General features: G+C 37.7%; 1 pseudogene; it reads right to left on the reverse strand.

The window, feature by feature from the left end:
• Window positions 1-540: 540 nt before the first annotated feature.
• On the reverse strand, window positions 541-2,051 carry LOC145070280 (protein IQ-DOMAIN 19 pseudogene; annotated as a pseudogene).
• Between the last annotated feature and the right edge of the window lie 15,116 nt (window positions 2,052-17,167).

Consider the following 17,167-nt stretch of genomic DNA (forward strand, 5'->3'; position numbering starts at 1 on the left):
GTTTGACACAGAGTTTTTGGGAATTTTTTAGCTTCTATCGTTTTATAAAACGTTCTGTTTTGAAAAAAAATGTGTCATTTGATACTACAAAGTTTTAGCGTTTAGTTTACACAAAACATTCTATGTGCGTGTTCGACAAAACTAGCTAGTAGCGGATAGCGGGTAGCAGACAGCGTTTGATTTTGGAGCGTTTTGTTGAAAGCTACTCCATGTATCTTTTGCTTTTGGAGTGTTTTGTTTAGGTTAAAAAGCTAAACATTCCTATCGCCCAACGAGACATTTTTTACCAGCGTTTTAAGCTCCTAAACACTGTGTGTCGAACACACCCTATATGTAAAAGCTATCGCACAATGCGTTTAATGAAACATTACCGGTTATACCTTCTAGTTTTGTCAAATGCGCCATAGACTGTATTTTAAAAGTTCTTGTGGTCCAAAAGAAAATTCATACCCTAACAATGCATTTCCGATGGCATGTTGAACACTCAGTAATGTCGAAAAATTTGATACATTAATACTTTTGAACATTGAAAAATCACACTGTTTAAATATTTAAAATCCAATAACTTAACGGTATTCAAGTAGTTTACATCATTTTCATTTGGATTGTTTTGACTTTCATAAAAGTAGATGGACCATTTAAACTTTGTGGTTTAAAAAACCTGGATAATCCACTTACTTTATACAAAGAAGTTGAAAGCGATCGAAAAAGAAATAAACTAAAAAGGTATGGACGTATGGCATCATCATATATCAAGGAGCTTCGTGACATGATCAGCCGTTCAGTATTCGTTTCGATGATAAGTATCAAATCCGATGAGTGATTGACAGTAATTGACATTGGTTAGGACTGTACTTGTTGAACCGCATTCACTTCCTATAAGAGAAACAGTCGACTTGTCTAACTTGACTGACCATGGATAGTGATTTTGAGCACCTGAATTCGAACCCAGATGAGAGGAAGACCGCTGCATCTTGACAGCTCTTGGGACGTTCCTTCCTTCTATGGAAGGCCTCCGTCTAGTGACGCTAGAAGACTGTCTCTCATACACAGAACTAAAATCCGCTGGGCGCTGCTTTGGGGCGCTGTGGGATCGTGCTTTTGCTCTCGATGATTCTGTGTTCGCCATGTAACTTGGGAATTCGTATAGTGATTCGGCATAATCAGGTTTCATGGTAGGGCTACCTTGAGCGGACGCCAATCTAAAGTCCTCAAAGTTGCGGAAGTAAGCCCTCGGACTTGGCTCCGATGGTGCAGGCGAGAAGTGCATGGAGACTCGTTCTTTGGAGTAACTCTTTCTAGTACTTCTGGTGTCCATTTCTACAATTTTGATGTGTTCTTCAGATACGTCCGGAGTTCTGAAACCCTGGTAAAGTTCAGAGTCCGGCCACCCGTAATTATAAGAGTCAACTCCATCGTTACTGCGCCTTCGTCGGGCACAAGCTCGGGCCTGAACTGTTACCAACGCCTGCATACACCGGAGCGTCGCAGTTGCCCGTTTTCGTACCAAGTGACCCCTCACCAGCGCTTGGAGCTTCACTAACCCTTTCAAAGCGTACAAAGCTTTTCTCGCCAAGTAGGACCTGAAAACGGATTGAATCTTTGTGGCAGCAGTGTGTTTGACAATTATGGCTGTGGCTGCTGCATTTGCAGTGGCTGCAGCCACGAAGGCCATCTCCAGAGCATGCTTCTTTTGCTCGTAATTTTCTGCTTCATGCACTAATGACGATGGTGGTGCAGAGGAGATTACGTCTATGGAGTTGGTGGTTGTGCTTGTGGGAGGTGTGGCGGATGACCGCCGGAAGCTCCATCTACGTTTCTCCTTAGGAGTTGCCGGTGCGATGGAAGTGGGTGGTGTTTGGGTTGCATCGACGGCTTGTTTGACTTTTCTTCCGGCCAACAAATTCTTGATCCATTTTCTTGCCTTTCCCATTATTTCTCTGGGACTATCTTCCAAACTTTTCCATGAATTATAAGGATCACAAAACCCAATAATATGCAGATCAAAATTTCTCTTTCTAATTGATTATCATTACCAACTTGCTCCCTGGAAAACATTATGATCGATCAATCTTTATTATAATAATTCAAAAATGGATTATTGTATATGTTTCATGCAATTAATATTTTGTCTCTATTGAATTAGATTTATTCAGATTTTATTCCTATTAAGAAAATGATAGTGAACATGTTTTTTTTATATATTTTTTCTCCCGATTAAACTTTAATTTCTAAAATCAAAATATATGCATTCGCACAATTTTTAGTTAAATAAAATCATTTAGAAAAACAAAATTAATCTGAATATGCTAAATTTTATAGTAATTAACTGTGCATTGTTTATAAGTAAGTTTTTATATAAATCACTAATATTCTTGAGATAGTTGGACTGCTTAAACCAACACAACACGTTAAGTTGTCCAAGATATTCTTTTTGGTACATAAAATTTATAAATTTGATGAATTAAATTATAAATAAGTGGACGATAATATAATACAAGCAAAACAGTATAAATGTAGCATCTTTGACAGGCTGAAGATTCAAAATAATTGGGAGGATATTAGTCTGGACGACACATGCATGTTCTTGTGTCCAGTGATCTCAAATCATACATGCTAACATGTATTCATTTCCAAAATAATAGTTAATGATCGACTATCGGACCCACTCTGAATCAATATGCATGTCTCTATTATTTTTTGCATGGAAGGTCACATATTTAAAGTGAAATAAAGTCTGAAGTTCAGTTTGTGTGTCAAAATCATCCAATTCTTCAAATAGAAAATCCATATATGAATTGAGTGTTGCTGTTAATATACCAATAATAATTGTTAATTATAATATTTAATATGACTAGAAGAAACTGTTAAACTATGTATATATTCCGATTTATTAATGTTCTAACTTGTACGTGTTTAGCTTATTGGCTTCGGCTCATGGGCTGTCATCGATTGTATATTTATTCTATCATTGATTGTATATTTATTTATTTTTTGGAACGACAATAGATCTACTCATAACTATCACATATATTTTTAGTAAGATTTAAACTTCTGACCTTTCAATTGACAGAATCACTAATTACCGCTAGGGCAAATGATTTTAATTAATTTGCAGCACTACTAGAGAACTAAGTAATTACCTACATATGTGTAGGAAATTTGTATGAGCAAGGTGTTACCTACAGATTTACTACAGAAAACGGGTTGTAGGAAAAACCCTTGTTGGTAATTTTTTCTCTACAAATTACCTACAAACCTTCCTACGCATTTCCTATGGAATATTCTGACACAAATATATCTACGAAACACGTTTACTACGGAGTACCTACGGATTATTTACATACGAAACACCTATAAAATACATACGAATTATTTTCCTACAAAATACCTACAAAATGTTTTTCCTACAGAATACATACCAACAACTTTTCATACAAAATACCTACCAACAGTTTTTCCTACGGAATATCTACCAACTGTTTTTCCTATAGATTATCCACATACTTTATTGCATTTTATTTTCTACAGAATATTTATTCCCTACAATTTTTCTATGATTTTTTATCAGTTTTTTGTTAAATAAAATTCAGTCAAAAATCTATTGCTATATTAAATTTATAATTTAAAAAATATCCAAACTTTTACTAAAAAAACCTAAAAAGTAATTAAAATAATAGTCAAATACAATTACATTAATTAACATTAAAATAGTTAATAACATACCATTCACACAATCAAATACTCGAAATACCATGCCAAAACCTAAGAACCATTCAATAATAGAACATTCATTAAGTATTTAAAAAAAAACTAAAAACTACTTGGTGGATTACCTAACGGATCGATATCTTTCATTAAGGCCGCCAATTGTCATTACACTTGCAATTCCATTTCATTTCGCATTCGTTGCATTTGCAAATCCGTTTGACTTTGCTTTTAATCCATGCCTTGTTCCATGTTTGACACTTGTTATCACAATCATTTACCTAAAAATAGCAAGACAAACACATGCATTTAGTAAATGTAATTCAACTCTAAACCATGATAGCAATGTACTTTACTTTTAATTCAATATAAAAACACACTACTCATAATAATAATGTACATTGTTTTTAATATCCATAGTAATAACATACTTTAATTTTCATCTATAATAGCAACATACTATATTAAGAATGTACCTAACTTTTAATATAGCATTGTACTTTACATATCCAACCCATAATATCAACGTGCTTAAATTATTATCAATAACAACAATTTACTTTACCTAATATCAATAATAGCAACATACTATAATTTTCACCCATTATAGCAGTATGTTGTACCTAATTTAATATTAGCAACATGGTATCATTTTCAACCATAATAGCAAAACACTTTAACTAATATTAATAATGGCAATGTATTTCAAAATTTAACCATAACAGCAATGTACTTTACCAGTATCAACATACTTTTTTCATCCATATTAGGTACCTCTTTACTTAATTTTTTTCTCTTTAAAGTATCATGCAAATAACTATACCTCCTGTTATGACTTGCAAAGTCAGCAGAAGCTAAAATTGACTCAGAAGAATATGCACCCGTCATCAAAAAGTGAAGATCCATGGATCCTACCTACGGTCTTTTTTTTTAAAGGGTTAAATGTCATTTTTTTTCATTTCATTTTCTTCACAACATCATTATAATTTGATTGGATTGTTTTCGCTAAGTTATACATAACATACACTAATATACAAACGTATACATCATTATAACCCATTACCATATATAATATACAAAAACCTATCTATGTTTGTTCTTAAGCGATAATTATCATCACTAAACAAATACATGATATACTAAACATAATACATACATATGGTGTGTATGTAAATATTTGTGCTTATTTGTATTTGTGTATAGATAATAACTTTGATTTATATAAAAAATTTCAAAATGAGTAATAGGTTCTAATGATGCATACGTTTGTATGTAAGTTTATGTTATGTATAACTTGATGAAAACAATGCAATGAAAGTATAATGATGTGAAAAAATGAAAAAAAAAAACGACATTTGACCCTCAAAAAATAGAAAATACAAAAACGACCATATGTAATCTGTAGGTAATCCTAAATACCTACGGATTACCTACAGATAAAGGTAATCAGGATGTATTTACCTATAGATTACCTACGATCTGTTTTTTTTTTTTTCTATTTTTAAAGGGTCAAATGTTGTTTTTTTTTTTTTTTTTTTTTTCGTTTCATTTCTTTCACAACATCATTATACTTTGATTGATATGTTTTCACCAAGTTATACATAATATAAACTTACATACAAATGTATGCATCATTATAACCAATTACTATATATATATATATATATATATATATATATATATATATATATATATATATATATAAACCTGTATATGTTTCTTCTTAATAGATAATTATCATCATTAAACAAATACATGATATACCAAACATAATACATACATATGGTGTGTATGTAAATATGTGTACTTATTTGTATTTGTGTATAGAAAATAACTTTGATTAATATAAAAAAACGTTCTAAATGAGTAATGGGTTCTAATGATGCATACATTTGTATGTAAGTTTATGTTATGTTTAACTAGATGAAAACAAAACAATGAAAGTATAACTATGTCGTAAAAAAAATGAAACGAAAAAAATTACATTTGACCCTCGAAAAATAGAAAATACAAAAACGACCGTAGGTAATATGTAGGTAAATACTTGTAGATTAACTACAGATAAAGGTAATCGGTAGGTAACTACGGATTACCTACGGTCTTTTTTTTTTTCAATTTTTAAATGGTCAAATGCCATTTTTTTTCGTTTAATTTTTTCACAATATCATTATATTTTGATTGCATTATTTTCACAAAGTTATACATAACATAAACTTAAATACAAATGTATGCATCATTATAACCCATTAATATATATATATATATATATATATATATATATATATATATATATATATATATATATATAAACCTATTTATGTTTGTTCTTATTCGACAATTAACATCATTAAACAGATAAATGATATTATTATTATTATTATTATTATTACTACTACTACTACTACTTAATTGTTTGTGTTTTAAATATGTAAAAACAAAACGATCCAAAAAAAGTTTTAAGACTCAAATAATAAAACATAATAATATTGTGAATAATAATAATAATAATAATAATAATAATAATAATAATAATTTATAAATCTGAAGGTATTTCGTAGCTATTATGTAGTCATTCTCTTACGTCGACAGTCCTTAGCTACTCTATAGCTAATTACCTATGGAAAACCTACAAATTTAGTTTTGTTGCTATTCCGTAACTATTTTGTAGCTAATTACCAACAGAATAACTACGGATTATTGTCTGTTGCTATTTCGTTACTAAATTAGGGCACCACATGCTGTAGGTATTCCGTAGGTATTGTGTAGGTTATTACCTACGGAAATTTTGCGTAGCTATTTTTCTGTATCAAAACCCCTTGTTTTCTAGTAGTGTTGGTTCTCATCGATTATATATAATATGTAATGTTTTCCCCTTGTGAAAATTATTGAAATATATAGTTTATCATGGTATCTAAGCAAATTGATCACTCCCTTAGTATTCTCCTAAAAGCTATCCTAGTTTTTCCCATCATCTGATCCTTTCTTTCTCTCTCTCTCTCTCTCTCTCTCTCTCTCTCCAACACCTCATTGCATGTAAAGACCAAATCGACACTCTTCACAAAGCATTCGGTATCACAAATAGAAAATCACATGTCCCTCTTATTCTTGAAAAACTCAATCAAATGCATGGACGGAACTTTTGAACTCCCATTGGATTGATTATGATGTAGCTCGTCACATAGATGATACCTATGACGATTCTATCCCTAAACCAAGGGAACAAGAATAGACGAAGACCGAATTTGTTATCAACGTTTAGATTTACGTTCGGTGCAATATCTCAATCTCTTCTTTAGATGGAACTCAAGAAAGACTCAAATATGCATAAAGTATGGATTCACTTGAGAAAACTATTATGGGAAACAAAGATACAAATGTGTAATGCCCGTATTCCTCGCTAGGAACTAATAATATGATGTAATAGTTACCTTCAATAATTTTAACATTTTTTGAAATAAATAAAGAGAATTATTTGAGTATTATGTGACTTACATGTAATTATATGATGTATATGTACTTGTAGTAATATAATGAAAATAAGGATAAAATAGGCATTTAAAATAAAATAATAATTAAGCCAAATATCCTTGATGAAAGATGAACTAGTCGTAAAAAGGATTCCATAGATATAAGGAAGGCTCAAATCTGACTTCGTATGAAGAAATTATTCTTTTTCGAAGTTTCGCGATTGAACCATCACGACTCTACATATCGGAAAAAGTGATTTTTTGATATATTACTTTTCAGCCTAAGTGATCTAGAAAAAAGTCCTAATAGTCATTAAATTGAGAGCGTGTATATAGAGAACGTCCGAATATGACTTTATAAGAGGAAGTTATGATTTTTCGAAGTTTCACCACAATAGTGCAGACACATAAATCAAAATTTTGATCAGTTGATTGTTAGCTGAAACAATCTAAACGAAAGTTGAAATATCTCGTAAATAGGAGTCCAACAATATAAAGACAGTCGAAAACAGACGCCGGATGAGAGAGTTATACATTTTATATGGGCTTTAACAGTTTAAGCCTATATAAAATAAATAATATCAAAACTATCTGACAGAGTCTGAATGAAAGTTGTAGATCTCGTCGATTGCTACGCGTGAATATAAAGAACGTCAAAAACATAACTCATATGAAGAAGTTATGCAATTTTGAAATATGTAATCGGTGCTGCCACGTAGCTCCACCAGGCTTCGAACACGTATCAGCAGTAGAGATGGACGACCATGACAGTGCGCGACACGCATCTGGTCTGTACGCGGCTTGTTGGCGTCCTGATCAGCCTATAAATTGTTGTTAAATGCTCATTCCTTTCCCCACATTTTTTAAAACTCTCTCTCTCTCTCTCTTTCTCTCTCTCTCTCTCTCTCTCTCTCTATCTCTATTTCTACTCCCCTAATCTGAATTTTTCTTAGAGTTTTTGGCATTTTGGCGAAGCCCTGAGGCCTTGAGAGCCTGTCATCTAGTAGCTAGCAAGTCAAAGTTCAACAAGTGCTTATTTTTGTCATGAAAATCTCAATAAGTTAAATTACACTCATCCTTATTTTAGTGTAATTTATATTTATAGTCATAGTAGTTGTCTTGAAAATCTGCTTATGGGAGAGGTGTCTAGATTGGTCACATTGACTTGGTTGTTGGATTAAATAAAGGCTATATGCCGAAATGGTCCTATCTTCCAGTTGTCATGATTGACTAGTCCTTATTTGATAGAACTATCCGTATTTATTGGAATGATTACTAGGTCTAGGCTATCATTATAAACATTAGACTAAGAATTAGTAATAATGATACTAGCTCATGCCAAAGGAAAGGTCAAAGACTAGAAGTAAAGTGTTGCCTGAATTATATGCTAAATGTGCCTATTATCTATACTTCCCAATATCTGTGCAAGATGAAATATTATAACATGGTTTTATTTGATTGTGTGTGTGTGTGTGTCTATATATATATAAGGTAGAATAGGGATTATAATGATGAACTAATGTAACACCCAAATTATCAAATAATTTTTCACAATTTAAAAGCACACTTTCATTCACAAATATTATGAAAAATGTCATTGTATCACATCTCAATTCATAAAAACACAACTCAAGATCATAATGTGTAAAAACTCCTCATGTGCGTACTGATCATGTCGGGGCCTTCCCGCGATCTTCACTGGTACCTGAAACACATAACACATATTAGCCACTCGAGGCTATAACTTTGTATGACCCTCTGGTCAATGTGTCTCAGTGGGACCCTCCGATCCCATATCTCTATGGACCCTCTGGTCCTAACTCTGTGGACCTTTCGGTCCTAACTCTATAAACTCTGAATCATACATAGCACAAATCACATAGAAATCACATTATACAAAAGCATATAAGATACTCTGTCACATAACTCCAATTACCACTCTTTGGTAAAGTATAGTGAGAAGACTCACCTCGGGTAACTCGGTAATCTCGAACTCGGTAAAAAATCTGGTCTAGCCTCCGCCTAATCATATGAAATGAACACTCTTAATCAATACAACTCTCAAGGCTAGACTATTCCCTTTCTTAGTAATCTCAGAAGGGTAAAATACGATTTTACCCCTCCCATGGCTCAAGGGCCCTAGACTTGACCAAACGCTAAAAGTCAACAAAAGTCAACTCACCGGGTTACGCTGTACGTACCAAACCTATACGCTGAGCGTACCCAGCGAACTCATAGAAACAGGGAATGCGACCCCCTACGCCGCGCATATTGGGATTACGCCCCACATAACTCCCAGTTTCAGACTCTTTAGCTCTTGGGGTCTTAAAAAGTTAAGACACACGTCCAACTTCTAGATCTAACCATTTCTAAGCCTCTTAATCCATAAAGTTGGTGACTTTAAGCCTTTGCATGGCTGGAAAAGTCACTAACACCCATAACATTCCATTTCCAACCCTAGAAAAGCTCATAACTCAAGCATGACCCCATAACAACGACCAAGTTGGGATTTTTATGGATCTGTAACACAAATATCACTGAAATGGGACAGATCTAGGTCCATGGAGTCCCTTACACTCATAAAGTCTCCACCTTTGGGACTTTTAACCTTATAAATGGTCCATGCAACACCAAACCAAAAATAAAGAGGAAAGTTTTGAACTTTAGACCTCTAGATGAAGCTCCTTCCTCTGAAAATCTCAGATCCAAACTTGCACTTTAAGCCCTAGCCTCCACAAGCTCCTCTCTTTCTTCTTTACTAACACACCAAGGCACTTTTAGCTCAAAACACTCACACACAAGCTAAAGGACAAAGGAAGGCTCTCTTATGGTTTCACTCTCTGAAATGTGGCTGAGGAATAAGCCTTAACATCTTTTATATAATGCATTAGCCAAATATTAGGGTTTGCATTTGGCCCCACTACGCCCAACGTAACCCTGGGTACGCCCCGCGTACCTAGGCGAGTCTGCGTCCAAATTAAGCGCATGAGTACGCGCAACGTACTCCCAAGTACGCCCAACATACTCATTTTCTATAATTTCCACTCAAGGGCTAAACTTGACAACTTGACAAAAGTGAATGGTTAAATAGCTTTACCTAAATTTCGGGATGTTACAATTCTCCCCCACTAGAACCAGACTTCGCCCTCGAAGTCTCATGCCGAAAACAACTCCGGATGCTACTCCCGCATCTCGGACTCCGGCTCCCAAGTTAGCTTGGACCCCCTTCGATGCTGCCACTGGACCTGAACCAGAGGCACCTCTTTGTTTCTCAGAACCTTGCCCTTTTGGTCCAAGATCGCGATGAATCTCTCAACATAATTCAGACTCGCGTCCACCTGGATATCCTCTAACGGCACCACTGCCGACTCGTCGGCTATACACTTCCTCAGCTAAGACACGTGGAATGTATCATGAATCTGGCTCAACTCCGTAGGTAGCTCCAAACGATATGCTACCCTGCCCACCCTCACGATTACCCTAAACGGTCCAATGTACCGGGGCCCCAAATTGCCCCTTTTCCTGAATCGAATCACTCCTTTCCAAGGAGACACCTTCAGGATTACAAAATCTCCAACCTGAAACTCGAGCTCGGATCGCCGCTTATCCGCGTAACTCTTCTGGCGACTCTGGGCCGTCAGCAACCTTTGTCTAACCTGCTGTATCTGCTCTGTCGTCTGAAGCACTGTCTCAGTGCTGCTCATCTCTCGCTGCCCTACCTCTCCCAAATAGATGGGAGTCCGACACCTCCTCCCACACAACAACTCGAAGGGAGGCATACTAATGCTCTAATGGTAGCTGTTGTTATAAGAAAACTCAGCCAATGGCAGATACGTGTCCCAACTCCCTCCAAAGTCCAACACGCATGCCCGAAGCATGTCTTCGAGGGTCTGAATTGTCTGCTCACTCTGTCCGTCCGTCTGTGGGTGGTAAGCGGTACTGAAATGCAGCCCAGTACCCAACTCCTTATGGAACTTCTTCCAGAACTTGGAAGTGAAATGCACATCTCGATCTGACACAATCGAGATCGGTACACCATGCTGCGATACCACTTCTCTCACATACACCTCTACCAACCTCTCTGTGGAAGAGCTCTCACTGATAGTAAGAAAATGAGCGCTCTTTGTCAGCCGGTCAATGATCACCCAAATTGCGTCGACACCTCTCGTAGTCCTCGACAATTTGGTGTTAAAATCCATGGAAATCTATTCCCACTTCCACTAGGGAACCTCAAGTGGCTGCAACTTGCCATGTAGACACTGGTGCTCGGCCTTAACCCTGCGACAGGTCAAGCACCTCTCTACAAACCACGCAACATCCCTCTTCATACAGGGCCACCCATAATCTCTTTTCAAGTCCAAATACATCTTAGTGGCCCTGGGATGGATCGAAAACCTCGACTTGTGCGCCTCCTCCATCAAAATGGTACGTGCCCCGCCCTCAAATGGCACCCAAATCCGGCCCTGGAAGGTCATAAGCCCCCGGGTATCGGCAATGAACTCAGATATATGTCCGATCACCCGCTCTCGCTTGCTGTTCTCCGGTCTCCTGGCCTCTACCTAGGCCTCCCGAATGGTGTCTAACATAGGAGTCATCACTGTCAACCTCAAGCAAACATCCTGTATCGGGGCAATCTCTGCCCTACGACTCAAGGCATCGGCTACCACATTAGCCTTGCCCGGGTGGTACAGGATCTCACACTCATAATCCTTTACCACGTCCAACCATCTCCTCTGGCTCATGTTCAGGTTGGGCTGATCCATCAGATAGTTCAAGCTCTTGTGGTCCGTGTATATGGCACACCGAACCCCATACAAATAGTGACGCCATATCTTGAGGGCAAACACCACAGCCCCCAACTCCAGATCGTGGGTAGGATACCTTATCTCATGAGGTTTCAGCTGCCTCGATACGTATGCTATCACAGGCCCTCTCTGCATCAGCACCGCACCCAATCCCGATATTGACGCGTCACAATATACCACAAACTCCTCCATTCCCTTCGGAAGGGCTAACACTGGGGCTTCGCACAATCTCTGGCGAAGTTTCTCGAATGAGGCCTGCTGCTTCGGGCCCCAACTGAAAGCCACACCCTTCCGAGTCAGTCTGGTGAGAGGAACAACAATCCTGGAGAAATCCTGGATGAATCTCCGATAATAACCGGCCAACCCCAGGAAACTCCTGATCTATGAAGGGGATTTCGGCACCTCCCAACTCATCACCGCCTCAATCTTGGCCGGATCGACCAATGTCCCATTCTGGTTGAAGAGGTGTCCTAGAAACTGGACCTCTCGTAACCAGAAATTGCACTTGGAGAATTTGGCGTAAAGCCTCTCCGATCTTAGAACTCCGAGGATCTCCCTCAAATGCTCCTCATGCTACTCTCTGGATCTCGAATACACCAAAATATCATTAATGAACACGATCACATAACAATCCAACATCGGCCTGCACACCCTGTTCATGAGATCCGTGAACGCAGCCGGTGCATTGGTGAGCCCGAAAGGCATCACCACGAACTCGTAATGCCCGTAACGAGTCCTGAACGCTGTCTTCTGGATATCCTCATCACGCACCCGCATCTGATGATATCCAGACCTCAAATCAATCTTGAGAACCAAGAAGCTCCCTGCAACTGATCGAACAAATCGTCGATCCTCGGTAAGGGGTAACAGTTCTTGACCGTTAGCTTGTTCAACTCCTGGTAATCAATGCACATCCGGTGTGAACCATCCTTCTTCATGACAAACAGGATCGGTGCTCCCCACGGCGAGCTACTCGGCCGTATAAACCCCTTTCCCAACAGCTCCTGAAGCTGCAAGGATAACTCCTGCATCTCTGGAGGTGCAAGGCGATAGGGCCCCTTGGCGATAGGTGCTGCCCCCGGAACCAAATCGATACGGAACTCCACCTGCCTCTCGGGAGGCACACCCGGCAACTCCTCGGGGAAACATCCGGGAGCTCACACACTATCGGGACCTCATCGACCAACCTCAGTCTCTCTACACCTACTATCGTATCCACCACATAAGCCACAAACCCACTACAGCCCTGCTGTAGACTCTTCCTCACCCTAGTGGCCGAACAAAATGGTGACCCAGAACGGGTACCCTCGCTTTAAATCGTACGAACTCCCCCACTAGGGTCTCGTATGGTCACCAGTTGTCACTCGCAGTCGATAACCGCTCCAAATCTGCTCAACCAGTCCATTCCCACGATGACACAGACATCTCCCATAGCAATCGGGACCAAATCAATCGGAAAGTCAATGCCGAAGATCTCGAGTTGTAGTGACATAAGAACATGATTTGGCATGCGGAATTAAAGCTTGCACAATTGAACATGATGATTTGGGTGTTCAAGAGATGTATTGATTGTATATGGTGTTACACAAAAAGGATCTAGATCTAGACTACATAAATAACACACACTTACACACTCACTTTTACATCTCTCAAGCACACCTCTACAAGTGGAAAAACCCACCTTATATAGAGGTGTTTACATGTCTCTCTCTCACTCTCACTAACAAATGGGTCTAAAGGCTAAAGCACCACATGCAAGTGGGTTTACAGAAGTCAAACATTTACAAAGTCATGAATGAATAACTTTGCACCCCAACATTCTCCCCCTCAAAGTTAGGAATAAATGACCCACTTCAAATCTTCCAAAGTCAAGCACTACGCGGTTCGAGCCTCAAAGATGACACATGTTGAAACGAACTTCAATCTTCAATTCTTCCATGATTCTTCAATTTGGGCTCTAGGATGTGAGACCATACAAACCGAGCAGCAACGAATGATCAAGAGTATTCCAAACTCCAAATAATCACCCTAAAGTTGCGCATAAAAACACACCCCAAAAATCTTCAATAAACCAAACCCATTTCGAATACATTACTTCCGAACTTCCAATTGCATCATCTTGTGAGCTTTAAAACTTCAAGATCACTTTGGTCTTCAAATCCGCGTAATATGAAAAATTCAAGTTCGAATTTCCATATAAAACTTCTCCCCCTTTTTACAATCGAAATTTGATTATAAAACTCCAAGGAAAAAGAACGTGCTCTATTCGGAATTTTTCATGTCAAAACTCCCCCTTAACATGTGACATAAACTTTGTGCTTTAATCCGGAAAATCCAAAAAATATTCAATTTTTAGCTTCTTTCACGGATCGCCTTTGACAAAATTTCTCAAAAGTGGGTAGAAATTGTCAATTTCAAAATTTTGCAGTGACCCGTTGCGCGAAAAACAGCCAAATATGCGAAACACATTCCCATTTGCGAAACTGGGTAGAATGTGTAACTTCGCACAACCTGCATGGACCAGATTTGAAAATATTCCAATTTCTCAAAATTTTTACCCCAAATGCGAAACTGGGTAAAATTTGCCATCTTGCGAAGACTGCAGGGATGCGAAATGAATATTCTGCATTTTTGTCATTTTATGATCCCATTTGCGAAGTTGGACCAATTGTGTCATTTCGTGAAAATATAAGGGGCCAAATTCAAAACTATTTGCTTTCTTCCCCAATTCACTAACAGTGAAATACTTCGCATGTTCCAGTCAAAGTGTTCGCATGTCAATTTTTATACAGTTCTTCAACAAATGCGAATAATCTTTCGCACATCAACTTCAACAAATGCGAATGAACCACATCACTATCTTATATGCGAACCATTTTGACCATGTATGCGAACATTCCCAAAAAAATATCCGGATTGCGAACTCGATGTTACTTCACCCATATGCGAACCCAAAAAAAATCAGCACACATCGAACACAATCCATAGATGTGAACACGATTTTTATATTTTCGCAAAATTGACATCAACGACTCCAAATTCTTGAGACCCTTCGCAATATCAAAATCAAAATACCAGTTGATATCCAACCCAACATACGACATCCCATTAACAAATCCAGACTCCAAACTTTCGCATTTTGAATTTCAGTGCAAGCCAAATCATTGGTTTCTCAAAATCGACACCAAAATTTTGATTATACGTTCCAAAATCTTCAATCGTTCTTAATCCTTTGAGCATTGAAATCGTTCTTAATTGTTCGTGCAAATATGAACGAACACAGTGTTCGTTCATCATGAACACACTCCCATTTCGAAATTAAACCCCAAATCGGACTTGATTTCGACATCCATAACCTCAAAGCAAGTTGTATTAACCAATTTCAGTTACAAATTCATCGATTCATCACACAATCATATTTTTCATAGTTTGACTTTTTAGAGTCAACGAACCATAAACACGAAATTGACGAATCTAAGGTCCAATTTCAGATCAAAATGTGTTCCTTCAACAGTTCTTCACACATTCAATTGTTCTTGATCAACAATTTCATCAAAATCAAAGTACCAATTTCCGATTTCAAAGATATGATTCATATAAAATCGATTTCATCATATATGAATCATATGAAATCGTAAAGCTTTTTCTAATCATTGATCGATCCAAAGAAAGAAGGAAAAAATTATCGAGAAATTGATTAGAACATTCAAACGCAGTAGATTAAGAAGCAAGAACAGATGCGTATGAGTTCTAAGGTACATCCAGTTGAAGCGTGCTAAAAAATCAAGACGCTGGAATCGAATTTGAGGTTACCTAATGATAGCGGATCAAAAACAAATGTATTGGGTTCTAATCAGATGAACAGTAACCGAACTCATTCTTTTGGATCATAAACTAACGAAATATTGGACCCTTGATTTTAAGATATCGGATCAAACACATTTGGGCTCAATGTATGAATTATGAACAGTAACAGACTGTTATCATTTGGGCTTAAAAACTCGATTAAATGAATAGAAAGCATATCGTAACATTTGGATTTGAACAAATGAAATGGATTAAATCTTTTGATCGAGCTTGATCTTAAAAAAAATTATTGGATCTTCAAAGGGTTTAGAAACGGATTAGATCCAACGAAACAAACCGATCAAAATTCAAAAGCGTTATGCACGATTTAAATGAAATTATGAGAGATCATAGAGAGAGACTCACCAAAATTGTTCAAATTGCAACAAAATTTGCCAAACCGAGAATCCTTCTTCAAAAATCACCTTGATCTTGAAGACCCGCTCTGATACCAATTGTAGTGACATAAGAACATGGTTTGACATGCAGAATTAAAGCTTGTACAATTGAACATGGTGATTTGGGTGTTCAAGAGATGTATTGATTGTATATGGTGTTACACAAAAAGGATCTAGATCTAGACTACATAAATAACACACACTTACACACTCACTTTTACATCTCTCAAGCACACCTCTACAAGTGGACAAACCCACCTTATATAGAGGTGTTTACATGTCTCTCTCTCACTCTCACTAACAAATGAGTCTAAAGGCTAAAGCACCACATGCAAGTGGGTTTACACAAGTCAAACATTTACAAAGTCATGAGTGAATAACTTTACACCCCAACACGAGTACACATCCTCGAATCACATCAGTAGCACACACCGCTCTCTCGTCAGCTATGGAAACACGCAAAGGTCGACTCAACGCCTCTCGACAGATACTGATGTGCTGACTAAAGGCCAACGACACAAAAGACCGACTCGCACCCGGGTCAAATAACACCAAAGCAGGTACAGAACTCACAAGAAATGTACCTACGCATATCATAATATAAGCATAACACAACAAACTCAAAATAAATAGATGAAAGAATACATACCAGCCACAACATCGGACGTTGCGCGAACCTCCTCCGTTGTCAACTGGAAGGCGCTCCCGCGAGCCTTCAGCGCCTCAGGCTTCACCGGTCGACTCCCCATAGCTCGTACGACAGCATGGGCAGATCCTTGTGATGCTCCCTAAGCTGACCCCCGCAACTGCGGACACTCGGCCTTCCGGTGTCCGGTCTGGTTGCAGTGAAAACAGACTGCAAACCCCTTGGGGCAATCCTTGGCCATGTGCCCCTCCTTGCCACACTTGTAGCAAGACCCTGACCTACACACCCCCTCATGAC

This window comes from Lactuca serriola, chromosome 8, assembly GCF_051521515.1.
Source record: "Lactuca serriola cultivar US96UC23 chromosome 8, Lser_US96UC23_V15, whole genome shotgun sequence".
In the NCBI taxonomy this organism is placed as follows: Eukaryota; Viridiplantae; Streptophyta; class Magnoliopsida; order Asterales; family Asteraceae; genus Lactuca; species Lactuca serriola.